Genomic DNA, 14,439 nt, shown 5'->3' with positions numbered 1-14,439 from the left:
AAATATAAATGAACCCAGGAGTTGGTTTTTTGAAAAAATTCATAAGATAGACCATTATCTAGACTAATAAAGAAGAGAGAAGATCCAAATAAACACAAATTAGAAACAACAAAGAAGATATTACCACTGACCCCACAGAAATACAAATAACTGTCAGAGACTACTATGGACATGTTTATACACACAAACTAGAAAGTCTAGTTTGAAAATCTAGAAGAAATGGATAAATTCCCGAACACATACACCCTCCCAAGATTAAACCAGGAAAAAATTGAATCCCTGAACAGACCAATAATGAGCTCTGAAATTGAATCAGTAGTAAATAGCTTTCCAACCAAAAAAAAAAAAAAAAAAAAAAAAAGCCCAGGATTAGACAGAGTCACAGCAGAATTCTACCAGGTATACAAAGAAGAGCTGGTACCATTCCGACTGAAACTATTCCAAAAAAATTGAGAAGAAGGGACTCCTCTTCAACTTATTCTATGAGGCCAGCATCATCCTGATACTAAAACCTGGCAGAGATACAATAAAAAATAAAACTTCAGGCCAATATCCTTGATGAACACTGATACAAACAATCCTCAACAAAATACTGGTAAGCCAAATCCAGCAGCACATCAAAAACCTTACCCACCATGGTCAAGTAAGCTTTATCCTTGGAACGCAAGCTTGGTTCAACACATGCAAATTAATAAACGTGATTCATCACATAAACAGAACCAAAAACAAAAACCACATGATCATCTCAATAGGTGATGATGATCAAAGCAGAAAAGGCTTTCAATAAAATTCAACATCCCTTCATTTAAAAATCTCAAAAAAATAGGTACAGAGGAACACACCTCAAAATAAGAGCTACCTATGACAAACCTACAGCCAACATCACACTGAATGCAAAAGCTGGAAGCATTTCCCTTGCAAAAGGAAAAGACAAGTATGCTCTCTGTCACCACTCTTATTCAACATATACTGGAAGTCCTGTCCAGAGGAATCAAACAAGAGAAAAAAATAAAGGGCATCCAAATAGGAAGAGAGGAAGTCAAACTATTCCTGTTTGCAGATAACAAGATTCTGTATCTAGAAAACCCCATAGTCTCAGCCCAAAAGATCCTTAAGCTGATATACAACTCAGCAGAGTTTCAAGATACAAAATCAACACACAAAAATCACTGACATTCCAATATACTAACAACAGCCAGGTGGAAAGCCACATCAGGAACACAATTCCATTTACAATTGCCACAAAAAGAATAAAATACCTAGGAATACAGCTAACCATGGAGGTAAAAGATCTCTACAATGAGAATTACAAAACACTGCTGCTCAAAGAAACCAGAGAGGACACAAATAAATGGAAAACATTTCATGCTCATAGATAGGAAGAGTCAATATCATTAAAATGGCCATTCTTGCCCAAAGCAATTTACAGATTCAATGCTATTCCTATCAAGCTACCAATGACATTCTTCACAGAATTAGAAAAACATACTATTTTAAAACTCATGTGGAACAAAAAAGAGCCCCAATAGCCAAAGCAAAAAGAACAAAGCAAGAAGCATCATGCTATTCAAATTCAATTATTCCACAGGGCTACAGTGACCAAAACATCATGGTACTAGTACAAAAACAGATACACAGACCAATAGACCAATGGAACAGAACAGAGAGGCCAGAAATAAGGCCACACACCTACAACCATCTGATTTTCGACAAAGTTGACAAAAACAAGCAATGGGGAAAGGATTTCCTATTCAATAAGTGGTACTAAGATAATTAGCTAGCCATATGCAGAAGATTGAAACTGGACCCTTGGCCGGGCGCGGTGGCTCAACCCTGTAATCCCAGCACTTTGGGAGGCCGAGACGGGCGGATCACGAGGTCAGGAGATCGAGACCATGCTGGCTAACACGGTGAAACCCCGTCTCTACTAAAAAAATACAAAAAATTAGCCGGGCGAGGTGGCGGGCGCCTGTGGTCCCAGCTACTCGGAAGGCTGAGGCGGAAGAATGGCGTGAACCCAGGAGGCGGAGCTTGCAGTGAGCTGAGATCCGGCCACTGCACTCCAGTCTGGGCGACAGAGTGAGACTCTGTCTCAAAAAAAAAAAAAAAAAAAAAAAGAAACTGGACCCTTTCCTTATACCATATGCAAAAATCAACTCAAGATGGATCATAGAGTTAAATATAAAACCACAAACTATAAAAATCCTGGAAAACAACGTAGGCAATACCCTTCTGTACATAAGAACTGACAAAGATTTCATGAAGAAGATGCCAAAAGCAATTGCAACAAAAGCAAAAATTGACAAATGGATCTAATTAAACTAAAGAGCTTCTGCACAGCAAAAGAAACTATCAACAGAGTAAACAGACAACTTACTGACATGGTCTGGATCTGTGTCCACACCTAAATCTCATGTTCAATTTTAATCTCCAATGTTGGAGGTGGTGCCTGATAGGAGATGATTGGATCATGGGGGTGGATCCTTCAAGATGGTTTCGCATCATCCCCTTGCTGTTCTCACGAGCTCTGGTTGTTTAAAAGTGTGTGGCACCTTTCCCCCCTTGCTCTCTCTCTTGCTCCTGCTCCCATCATGTGAGATGCCTTGCTCCCACTTTGCCTTCCACCATGAGTGAAACTTCCTGAGGCCTCCCCAGAAAGAGAAACCTCAATGCTTCTTGTACAGCTTACGGAACCATGAGCCAATTTAACTTCTTTTCTTTTAAAGTACCCAGTCTCAGTTATTTATTTATAGCAATGTGAGAACAGATTAATGTACCTACAGAATAGAAGAAAAATTTTGCAAACTATGCAGCTGACACAAGTCTAATATCCAGCATCTATAAGGAATGTAAACAAATTTTCAAGAAAAAACTACCCCATTAAAGAGTGGGCAAAGGATATGAACAGCACTTTTCAAAAGAAGACATACATGTCACCAATAAGCAGATGAAAAAAAGCTCAATATCACTAATCATTAGAGAAATGTACATGAAAACCACAATGAGATACCATCTCACACCAGTCAGAATGGCTGTTACTAAAAAGTCAAAAAATAACAGATGTGTGGAGAAAATAGAACAGTTATATACTGTTGGCAGGAGTGTAAACTAGTTCAACCATTGTGGAAAGTGGTGTGGTTATTTCTCAAAGAGCTAAAAATATAACTACCTTTCAACCCAGCAATCCCACTACTGGGTATATACCCAAAGGGATATAAATCATTCTGTCATAAAGACACAGGAACATGTATGCTTATTGCAGAACTATTCACAATGGCAAAGCTGTGGAATCACCCTAACTGCCCATCAGTGGTAGACTGGATAAAGAAAATGTGAATATTATGCAGCCATAAAGAATAATTATATCATGACCTTTGCAGGAACATGGTGCTGGAGGCCATTATTCTTAGCAAACTAATGCAGGAACAGAAAACCAAATACTGCATGTTCTCACTTACAAGTGGGAGCTAAATGATGAGAACACACGGGCACAAAGAAAGGAACAACAAACACTGGGGCCTATCTGAGGGTGGAGGGCAGGAGGAGGGAAAGAAGGAGAAAAAATAACTGGGCTTAGTACCTGGGTGACTAAATAATGTGTACGACACACCCCTGTGACAGTTTACCTATATAACAAGCCTGCACAAGTACCCCTGAAACTAAAATGAACGTTTTTAAAAAGTGTATAAAGAAGTTCAATAAAATAAAAAAATCATATCTAGACTAAAAAAGAAAAAAACAAGAATGCTCGAATAACTGAAATTAGAAATGAATAAGGGGACATTACAACTACTTTTACAGAAGTGAAAAGGATTATAAGAAAATACTATATGAACAATTGTATGCCAACAAATTGGATAACCTAAATAAAACTGATAAATTCCTAGAAACCCCTAACCTGCCAAGACTGATTTAGGAAGAAATAGAAAATCTGAACGGGCCTTTCTTTAATAAGTAAAGAGATTGAATCAGTAATCAAAAACCTACCAACAACAACAAAAGTCTAGGATCAAATTACTTCACTGGTGAGTTCTACCAAACATTTAAAGAATTAATATTAATCCTCTTCAAACTCTTCTGAGAAGCTGAAGAGGAGGAAGTACTTCCAAACTTATTTTACAAGGCCAGCATTACACTTATACCGAAGCCAGACACAGACACAGACACTACAAGAAAATAAAACTACAAACCAATATCGCTGACATATATTGATGCAAAAATCCATTTTAAAAACTGGCAAACAGAATTAAAGAGCAATTTTAAATGATTACACATCATGATCAAATGGGATTTTTTTCCCTTAAATATAAGAGTGGTTCAACATTTGAAAATCAATCAATGTAATATGCCACATTAAGGGGAAATAGAATTTTGGGGGAAAAACATGAGATTATCTGAATTGCAGATAAGCCATTTGAAAATTCAACACCCTTCTATGATAAAAGCATCCAATAAGCTAGGAATGAAAGGAATTTGCCTCAACATAACAAAGATAATATATAAAAGTTCCACAGATAATATCATACTCAATGATGAAAGCTTTTTCTCTAAGATGAGGAACAAGGTAAGTATGTTCACTTTCACCACTTCTAGTCTACTATATTCTATTCCAACATAGTACTAGAAGTCCTGACCACAGCAGTTCAGCAAGAAAAATAAATAGAAGGCATCCAAACTGGAAAGGAAGAAGTAGAATTATCTCTATTCACAGGCAACATGATCTTTTTCATTTTTCTTTTTTTACTTTAAGTTCCGGGATACATGTACATGTGCAGAATGTGCAGGTCTCTTACATAGGTATGTATACATGTGTCATGGTAGTTTGCTGCACCTACCAACCAGTCACCTAGGTTTTCAGCCTGGCATGCATTAGCTATTTGTACTGATGCTTTCCTCCTTTTTTCCCCCTCCAACAGGCCCCAGTGTGTGTTGTTTCCCTCCCTGTGTCCGTGTGTTCTCATTGTTCAGCTCCCACTTATAAGTGAGAACAAGCAGTGTTTGGTTTTCTGTTTCTGTGTTAGTTTGCTGAGGATGATGGCTTCTAGCTTCATCCATGTCCCTGCAAAGGACATGATCTCATTCCTTTTTATGGCTGAATAGTATTCCATTGTTTATATGTACCACATTTTCTTTAGTCTATCACTGATGGGCATTTGGGTTGGTTCCATGTCTTACAGGCAACATGATCTTATTTGTATAAAATCCTAAAGATTCCACACTAAAATAAATGCTAGAACTAAGAAACAAATTCAACCAAGTTGCAGGATATAAAGTCAACATACATGACTCATAACACATATTCTATCCTGCCTGTCACATTGCTTCCCTGTCTAATACAATTTCTTGGAGAGGCTGGTATTTCCTTGAATAATGGGCACAAGAAGTTCCCAGTGCCCTCAATATAAAATCTACACTCTCTAGCCTGTAATTCAGCTTATGCTGCTACATTCCATCCATCCCCTCATTCCACACCAGTTTATCATTACATACTCTGTACCAGGCTAGGAACACAGAGGTCTCCAATGCCAACCACACTAATAAAAATGAGTCCAAAGAACCTGTAAACTGCAACGCTCTTGATTGTGATTTTCTTTATAAGGAATGTCCATCCTTTCTCCTTTAAGCATGGATGAAGTAGGAAGATAGAAAAGGAAAGAAGTGAAGTAAATGACATTTGCATGCTGTGGTACATTCAAACTACCACAGAACTCCAGAGAAAGCACTCAGCTGTTGCTACATCAGACATCTTGCTGGTCAACCAGAAGAAGGGGGATGAAACTGGCACTGATTCATCCATGCTCCAGCACCATAGTACCACTGTCTTTTTTACCTCAATCCTTTTTTACTCAAAACCCTCATCATGATGTCTCTCCTGGCACCATCCTACTTACAGGAGGATGAGAATATCTGCAGGGGGTTTCCCCAGGGTGGCATCCACGTTTTTCTGGATAACACCAGATCTGGAGAATTTTCCTCTTTCCCAAATACACCAGATGGAACACTTCCTGTTTTTAGTCACCAGAGAGAGGAGTAGGAACATATATAAGAATAAGGGAGAAATAATGCATTTTCTTCAGTCTCTCCACATGTGGAGTAGCCCAAGACAGCCTCAGGAGGAAGCCTCCTATAGTGGCACCCAAAAGTTTTGTCAAAGACCTTTGCTACTCCTCTCTCTTGAACAGCTTCCATGACTTCATATTGTCCTGAATCATTGTGCATTGTTATCTCCCACATCAAATTAATGTCACCTTTGAAATCCCTCCCTCTTCAGACCAGAAGACAGAGGACACCTGCTTTCACATCCCAGCAATGTGATGTGTCTCAACTTAACAATGATTTTGTGTCTCAACTCTCTGAAACTAGCTTTTCTATTTCAGAAATGGACTTAGAGCAGTTTCAGATATGGGCATCAGATATCAAGTGTGTATAGAGAAGGAAGTTTTACAGGCAAGAACATACTAAAATAATTTGAGGAAGTTATTTTAAATTCTCACACTAAATCTTCTTCTCTAGAAATTCAGTAGGCCTGGATAGCGGCCCAAGGAATGGTGTCTTGCATGAGTTTCCCCCTCACCACTATCATAAGCCCCCGCTTGATGTTAATTCCTCAACTCTTCCCAATCATGACCTTCTAACTCTCACATTTATATATTGCCCAGACTGTCTTCCCTCACAATATCGTCCACAGCTTAACATCATAAATCAAGTAACACCTACAACCACCATCAATAACCATCAAGAACTTATGTATGTACTTTTTTAATAGTTCCATCCAGAACTCTTAAAAATAAACCTAAGTATACCTGACACATTTATCTTCTGCCAACTGGGAACCCCAAAATGTGTTCTCCTCAAACTTCAAATATCTTTGTCTCAATTATATCACTTATGGCATACTATGTTTATTTAGTCATAAATCATTTATATATTAATTTGTTTAATGGACATTTACAAATAAAGTAAATAAAACACTCAGGTTAACAACAGGGATACAGAGATTTATATGAAAATATAAGTAGATAAATCTCATATGTGTATGCTTGAGATGGTAAAAGAAAAGAATGAGTGACTTTCTTGTTAGAAGAGATTGTTCAAAATAGTTCCTGGCCCTGAATTATTCCAGCTGGACGCATTTAAAAAATCATTGAGGAAGCAGAACTTTTTATAACCCTTGAAACGTAAAGTTCTGTCTTCATTTTATTGTAAATTCATTTGCAGTGATGATTACTATTCCCATGTTTTACTGAATATGGGAACAAGGATACCTCAAGAAAAAAGGTCAAAGGAAAAGGAGTTTGGAGGATGGAGTGTAAGAGAAAAAGAGAGGAGAGTGAAAGGAAGGGATGGTAGAGCAGTAGAAGTAGAAGCAAGGGGAGGAAGAAGGGAAAAGGCTAGACATCATAACTGAACTCACTCCCAAGAAAGGAGAAATAACTTTGGTTGGTTGTCCATATGTCTGGTTAATGTTCCTCCTATGTGTCTTGTTTCCTCTGTGTGTGTGTGTGTGTGTGTGTGTGTGTGTGTGTGTGTGTTTACTGGAACTGCCATGGTTTGAAGGTATGCATCTGGAAACATTCTAGCTCCCCAATTTCATTTACCTGCACTGCCTTCTCCTACATTTAGGGCTATTTATGGTCAATGAAAATCACACTCAAGGGGGTTTTTGAAGAATGTGAAAGGACACTAGATATATTTGATTCAAGGCTAATTAGTTGCCATTCCATAAGACCCTTGCCGTGGTGCAACTCAGGTGTTTCATTAAACTCTAGCCAGCCCTCATCCCAGACTAACCCAAATTCTGCTCAAAACAACCCAACATTCGTTCTTTTTGCACCAAACATCTGACAAAACCAAATGCCAGTCCCAGTTCTACCTCCATGTTATGTCCACCCAAGCCACAATCCCAAGACAAACAACACTGGTCAAGCCATCCACCAACACCCAGCTTCAACCCAACAACCAACTCATCCACAAATGCCCTCTCCTCCAATTCTCAGTTTCACCCAATTTCACTGCTGGATACATTCACCCACAAATACAATTCTTAACTCAGCCTATCCCAAACCACTGCCCCAGCCTAATTTTATAAATATAATCCTCACTTCCTCTTATCATTGTTTATTGATTCTACCAATACTCCAATGCAAAGGTCCCATTCTCTTTGTATCACAATTCACTACCCAATCTCCAAATAGCCACTTGATTCATCCTATAAATGTTCAACTGGAACTCAATTTCTCACACCTAATCTGTATCCAAATCTTTCATCTTTCTGACATTGCTACCCTAAACTGTTCTATGCCAATCCTCTCTACCACTCCACCAACCAAAAGCATCACATTCTTAATTTGATTTTAGAAGTACAAAGCCAGTAAGAGATCCTGACATGATACAAACCTGAGGGTAAAATCCCTAAGCTGCCTGACACCACATCATCAAAACTGCAATACACATGCAGGACCCCAGAACCTTTGAGAAACACAACAAAATAAGAAAACTTCAGGGCAATATCTTTGATAAACATAGATGCAAAAATCCTCAAAAGAAATACTGGCAAACTGAATCCAGCAGCATATCAAAAACCTTATCTGCCATAAACAAGTAGACTTCATCCCTGGGATGCAAGCTTCGTTCAGTATATGCAAATCAATACATGTGATTCACCACATAAAGAGAACCAAAAACAAAAACCACATGATTGTCTCAATAGATACAAAAAAGGCTTTCAATATAGTTCAACACCCTTTCATGTTAAAAACTCTCAATGAACTAGGCACTTAAGGAACATACTTCAAAATAATAAGAGCCATTTATGACAATGCCACAGCCAACATTATACTGAATGGGCAAAAGATGGAAGCATTCCCCTTGAAATCTAGAACAAGGCTAGGATGTCCTCTCTCACTTCTGTTCAACATAGTACTGGAAGTGCTAGCCAGAGCAAACGAGCGAGAGAAAGAAAAAAAAGCATCTAAATAGAAAGAGAGGAGGTCAAAGTATCCTGTTTGCAGACAATATTATTCTATACCTAGAAAATTCCATAGTCATTGCCCAAAAGCTCCATGATATGATATATAACTTCAGCAAAGTTTCAGGATATAAAATCAATGCACAAAAATCAGTAGCATTCCTATATACCAACAACATCCAACTGAGAGCCAAATCAAGAGTGCAATCTCATTCACAATAGCCACGAAAAGAATAAAACATCTAAGAATACAGCTAGCCAGGGAGGTCAAAGATCTCTGCAATGAGAATGACAAAACACTGCTCAAAGAAATCAGAGATGACACAAACAAAAGGAAAAACATTTCATGCTCACGGATAGGAAAAATCAATATTGTCAAAACGGCCAAACTGCCCAAAGCAATTTGCAGATTCAATGCTATTCCTATCGAACTACCATTGACATTCTTCATAGAATTAGAAAAAACTATTTTGAAATTCATGTGGAAACCTACTTTGACATTCATGTGAAAAAAGAACCTGAATAGCAAGGGCAATCCTAAGCAAAAAGAGCAAAGCTGGATGCATCACATTACCCGAATTCAAACTATACTACAAGGTTACAGTAAGCAAAACAATAGGGTACTGGTACAAAAACAGGACACATAGACCAATGGCACAGAATATAGAGCCCAGAAATAAAGCTGCACACCTACAGCCATCTGATCTTTGGCAAAGTTTACAGAAACAAGCAATGGGGAAAAGACTCCCTATTCAATAAATGGTGCTGGTATGACTGACTAGCCATATGCAGAAGATTGAAACTGGGCCCTTTTCTTACAGCATATTTAAAAAAAAAAAAATCAACTCAAGATGGATTAAAGAGTTAAGTATAAAACCTAAAACTATAAAAAACCCTGGAAGATAACCGAGGAAATATCATTCTGGACATAGACTTTGGCAAAGATTTCATGATAAAGACACCAAAAGCAATTGCAACACAAAGAAAAGGTAATAAATGGGAACCAATTAAACTAAATAGCTTCTGCACAGCAAAAAGAATCTATCAACAGAGTAAACACACACCCTACAGAATGGCAGAAAATATTTGCAAACTATCATTTGACAAATATCCAGAATCTATAAAGACTTAAAAAAATTAACAAGCAAAAAACAATGCCATTAAAAAGTAGGCAAAGGCATGAACAGATACTTCACAAAAGAAGGCACATATGCAACCAACAAACATATGAAAAAATGCCTAACACCACTAATTGTTATAGAATGTAAATCAAAACCACAACGAGGTACCATCTCACACCAGTCAGAATGGCTATTACTAAAAAGTCAAAAAATAACAGATGCCAGCAAGGTTGAGGAGAAAAGAAACACTTATGCACTGCTGGTGGGAATGTAAATTAGTTCAACCATTGTGGAAAGCAGTGTAGTTATCTCTCAAAGAACCTAAAACAGAATTACCATTTGATCAAGCAATCCCATTACTGAGTATTTGCCCAAAGGAATATAAATTACTCTACCATAAAGCCACATGCACATGTATGTTCATTGCAGCACTATTCATGATAGCACAGGCATGGAATCAACGTAAATGCCAATCAATGGTAGACTGGGTAAGGAAAACATGGTACAGGTACACCATGGAATAATGAAATCATGTCCTTTGCAGCAACATGGATGGAGCTGGGGGCCATTATCTTAAGCGAACCAGTGCAAGAACAGAAAATCAAATACTCTATGTTCTCACTTATAAGTGGGAGCTAAACATAGAGTACTTACGAACACAAAGAAGGGAACAACAGACACTGGACCCTACTTGAGGATGGAGGGTGGGAGGAGGATGAAGACTGCAAAACTACCTATCAGATATTAGGCTTAATACCTGGTTAATGAAACAATCTCTACACCAAACTCCCATGACACGAAACTTACCTATATGACAAATCTGCACATGTACCCCAGAACCTAAAATAAAAGTTAAATAAATAACTAAATGATAAAACAAATGTTTGGTAGAATTCCATGGTAAAGCCATCAGGTCCTGGGATTTTCTTTGATGCAACACATTTTATTACTGATTCAATCTCCTTACTCATTGCTATGGTTTGAATCTTTGTCCCTTCTAACACTCATGCTGAAACTTAATCCCCAATGTGGCAGCACTGAGCGATGGAGTCTTTAAGAAAGGATTGGGGAAGAAGGTGAAGCAAGATGGTAGAATAGAAGGCTTCACCAATCATCCTGCCCTGCAAGGACACCAATTTAACAACTATCTACCACATGCACGCACACACACACACACACACACACACACACACACTCAGACACAAACCACCTTCAATAGAAACAAAAATCAGGTGAGCCCTCATAAGTTTATAACACTGAAAGATGCACCAAAGAGGTAGAAAAAAGTCTTGAATCACAGATGTCACCCCTCCCCCATCCTCCAGGAGCAGCAGCATGGTGCAGAGAGCATTTTTGTATGCTGGGGGAGGGAGGGCACAGCAATTGTAAGGTGTTGAACTCAATGCTTTCCTGTTAGAGCAGAAAGAAAAACCAGACCAAACTCAGCTGATGCCCCCTCCCTCCCATATACACACACAGAGGGGGCACTTAAATCAGCCCTAGCTAAAGGGGAATCGCCAATCCCAGAACTTGAGTTCCTGGAAACCTTGCCACTGAGGGCTAAAGTGCTCTGGATGTCTAAGTAAACTTGAAAAGCACTGTAGGCCAGAGAACTGCAACTCTTAAGCAAGTCCTAATGCTGAACTCAGCCCAGAGACAGTGAATTAGGGGTGCACATGACTGACTGAGACACCAGCCGGGGCAGGTAAGGGAGTGCTGGTATCACCTCTCCTCTAACCCCAAGCTGCACAGCTTATGACTCCAAAAGAGACACTTTCTTTCTCCTTGAGGAGAGATGAGGGAAAAGTGGGGAGAACTTTGTCTTGCATCTTGGATATCAGCTCAGCCCCAGCAGGATAGGGTGCCAGTGAGAGCCGTGAGGCCCCCTTTTCAGGCCCTAGCTCCAGGTTGACATTTCTTGACACACTCTGGGCCACAAGGGAACCCACTGCTTTGAAAGAAAAAACCCAGTCCTAGAACAATTCACTACCTGCTAACTGAAGAGCCCTTGGGCTCTGAATAACCAGCAGAGATACCCAATCACTATGTTGAGGGCTTTGGGTGGGCCTCTGAGACTTGCTGGCTTCAGGTACCAGCTCAGCCACAGGTGAGTAGAGTACCAAGCACTCTAGATTCTAGAACTTGGCTCTTGGATGGCATTTCTGGATCTGCCCTGGGCCAAAGGGGAGCCCATTGCCCTGAAGGGTGATTCCCAGGCCAAGCAGCATTCACCACAAGTTGACTTAAGAGCTCTTTGGCTGTAAAGGAACATTGGCAGTAGTCTGGCAGTACTCTCCATGTCCTATGGTGGTGATGGCTATGGTGTGAGCCTCCTCTGCCTTTGGAAAGGGGAGGGAAGAGTGGGAAGAACTGCATCTTGTGGTTTGAGTGCCGGCTTAGCTACAGTACAATAGAACCCCAGGTAGACTTCTAAGGCTTTTTACTCTAATCCCTGACTCCTGTATGACACCTATGGACCCACTAAGGGTCTGAGGATACTTGCGATCCTGAATGGAAGGACATAGGCCTGGTTTGCTTTGCCACCTGCTGATTGCAGAGCCCCAGGGCCTTGAGAGAACATAGGCAGTAACCAGGGAGTGGTTACAGCAGGCCTTGGGTGCGACCCAATTCTGTGCTGGCTTCAAGTCTGACCCAGCACAGCCAGAGTGGTGGTAGCCACAGGGGTGCTCATGTTCCTTCCCCCGCCGCCCCCGCAACGTTAAATGACTCAGAACAGAAACATTCCATTTGTTTGGGAGAAAGTAAAGAAAGAGAAAAGAGTATCTTCCTCGTAATCCAGAGAATTCTTCCAGATCTTGTCTAAGACTATCAAGGCAGTACCTTCATGAGACTGAAGGAACCACAGTGTTACTGGACTTGGAGTGCACCCTAAAACAGATACAGCTTAGATCACAATACCCAAGACATTTCAAATATTTAGAAAGCCTTCCCAAGAAAGACGACTACAAACAAACCCAGACAGTGAAGACTACAATAAATACCTAACTTCTTAATGCCCAGACACCAAAGAACATCTATAAGCATCAACACCGTCCAGCGAAACATGACCTCACCAAATGAACTAAATAAAGCATCACAGACCAACACAGAGAAACAGAGATATGTGACCTTTCAGACAGATAATTCAAAATAGCTGTTTTGAGGCAACTCAAAGAAATTCAAGATAATACAGAGAAGAAATTCAGAATTCTACCAGATAAATTTAATAAAGAGAATAAAATAATTTTTAAAAAATCAAGCAGAAACTCTAGAGCTGAAAAATACAATTGGCACACTGAAGAACACATCAGCATTTTAAATAGCAGAATCAATCAAGCAGAATAAAGCATTAGTGAGCTTAAAGACATACTGTTTGAAAATATGCAGTCAGAGGAGACAAAAAAAGAATAAAAAAGATTAAAGCATGCCTATAAGCTCTAGAAAATAGCTTCGAAAGGGCAAATTTAAGAGTTATTTGTCTTAAAGAGGAGGTAGAGAGAGAGATAGGGGTAGAGAGTTTATTAAAAGGGAAAATAACAGAGAACTTCCCAAACTCAGAGGAAGATATCAATGTGCAAGTACAAGACGGTTATAGAACACTAAGTAGATTCACCCCAAAGAAGACTACCTCAAGGCATATAATAATCAAACTTCAAAAGATCAAGGCTAAAGAAAATATTCTAAAACCAATAAGAGAAAATAAATAACACACAATGGGGCTCCAATATGTCTGGTAGCAGACTTTTCAGTAGAAACCTTACAGGCTTATGCCAGGAGAAAGTGGCATGACATATTTAAAGCACTGAAGGAGTCCAGGCATGGTGGCTCATGCCTGTAATCCCAGCACTTTGGGGGGCCAAAGCAGGAAAATTACTTGAGCTCAGGAGTTCAAGACCAGCCTGCAGAACACAGTGAGATCTCATCTCTACAAAAAAATTAACAAAATTAGTTGGGTGTGGTGGCGTGTACTTGCAGTCTCAGCTGCTCAGATGGCTGAGGTACAAGGATCACTTAGGCCCAGCACATCGAGGCTGCAGTGAGCAGTGATTATGCTACTGTACTCCAGCCTGGGCAATAGAGCAAGACCTTGTCTCAAAAAAATTAAATTAAATTAAATTAAGTTAAATTAAAAATTACTGAAAGAAGAAAACTTACCCTAGAATAGTATATCTGGTGTATATATATATATGATGTATAATCCTTCAAACACAAAGAAGACAGATCTTCCAGACAGAAAATCAATAAAGAAATATTAGACTTAATATCCACTATCGACCAAATGAATCTAAACAATATTTACATAGTTTTCATCCAACAACTGCAGAATACACATTTTTATACACATTTTTT

This window comes from Theropithecus gelada, chromosome 10 (genome assembly GCF_003255815.1).
Source record: "Theropithecus gelada isolate Dixy chromosome 10, Tgel_1.0, whole genome shotgun sequence".
NCBI lineage: Eukaryota > Metazoa > Chordata > Mammalia > Primates > Cercopithecidae > Theropithecus > Theropithecus gelada.
This window is presented reverse-complemented; position numbering follows the sequence as displayed.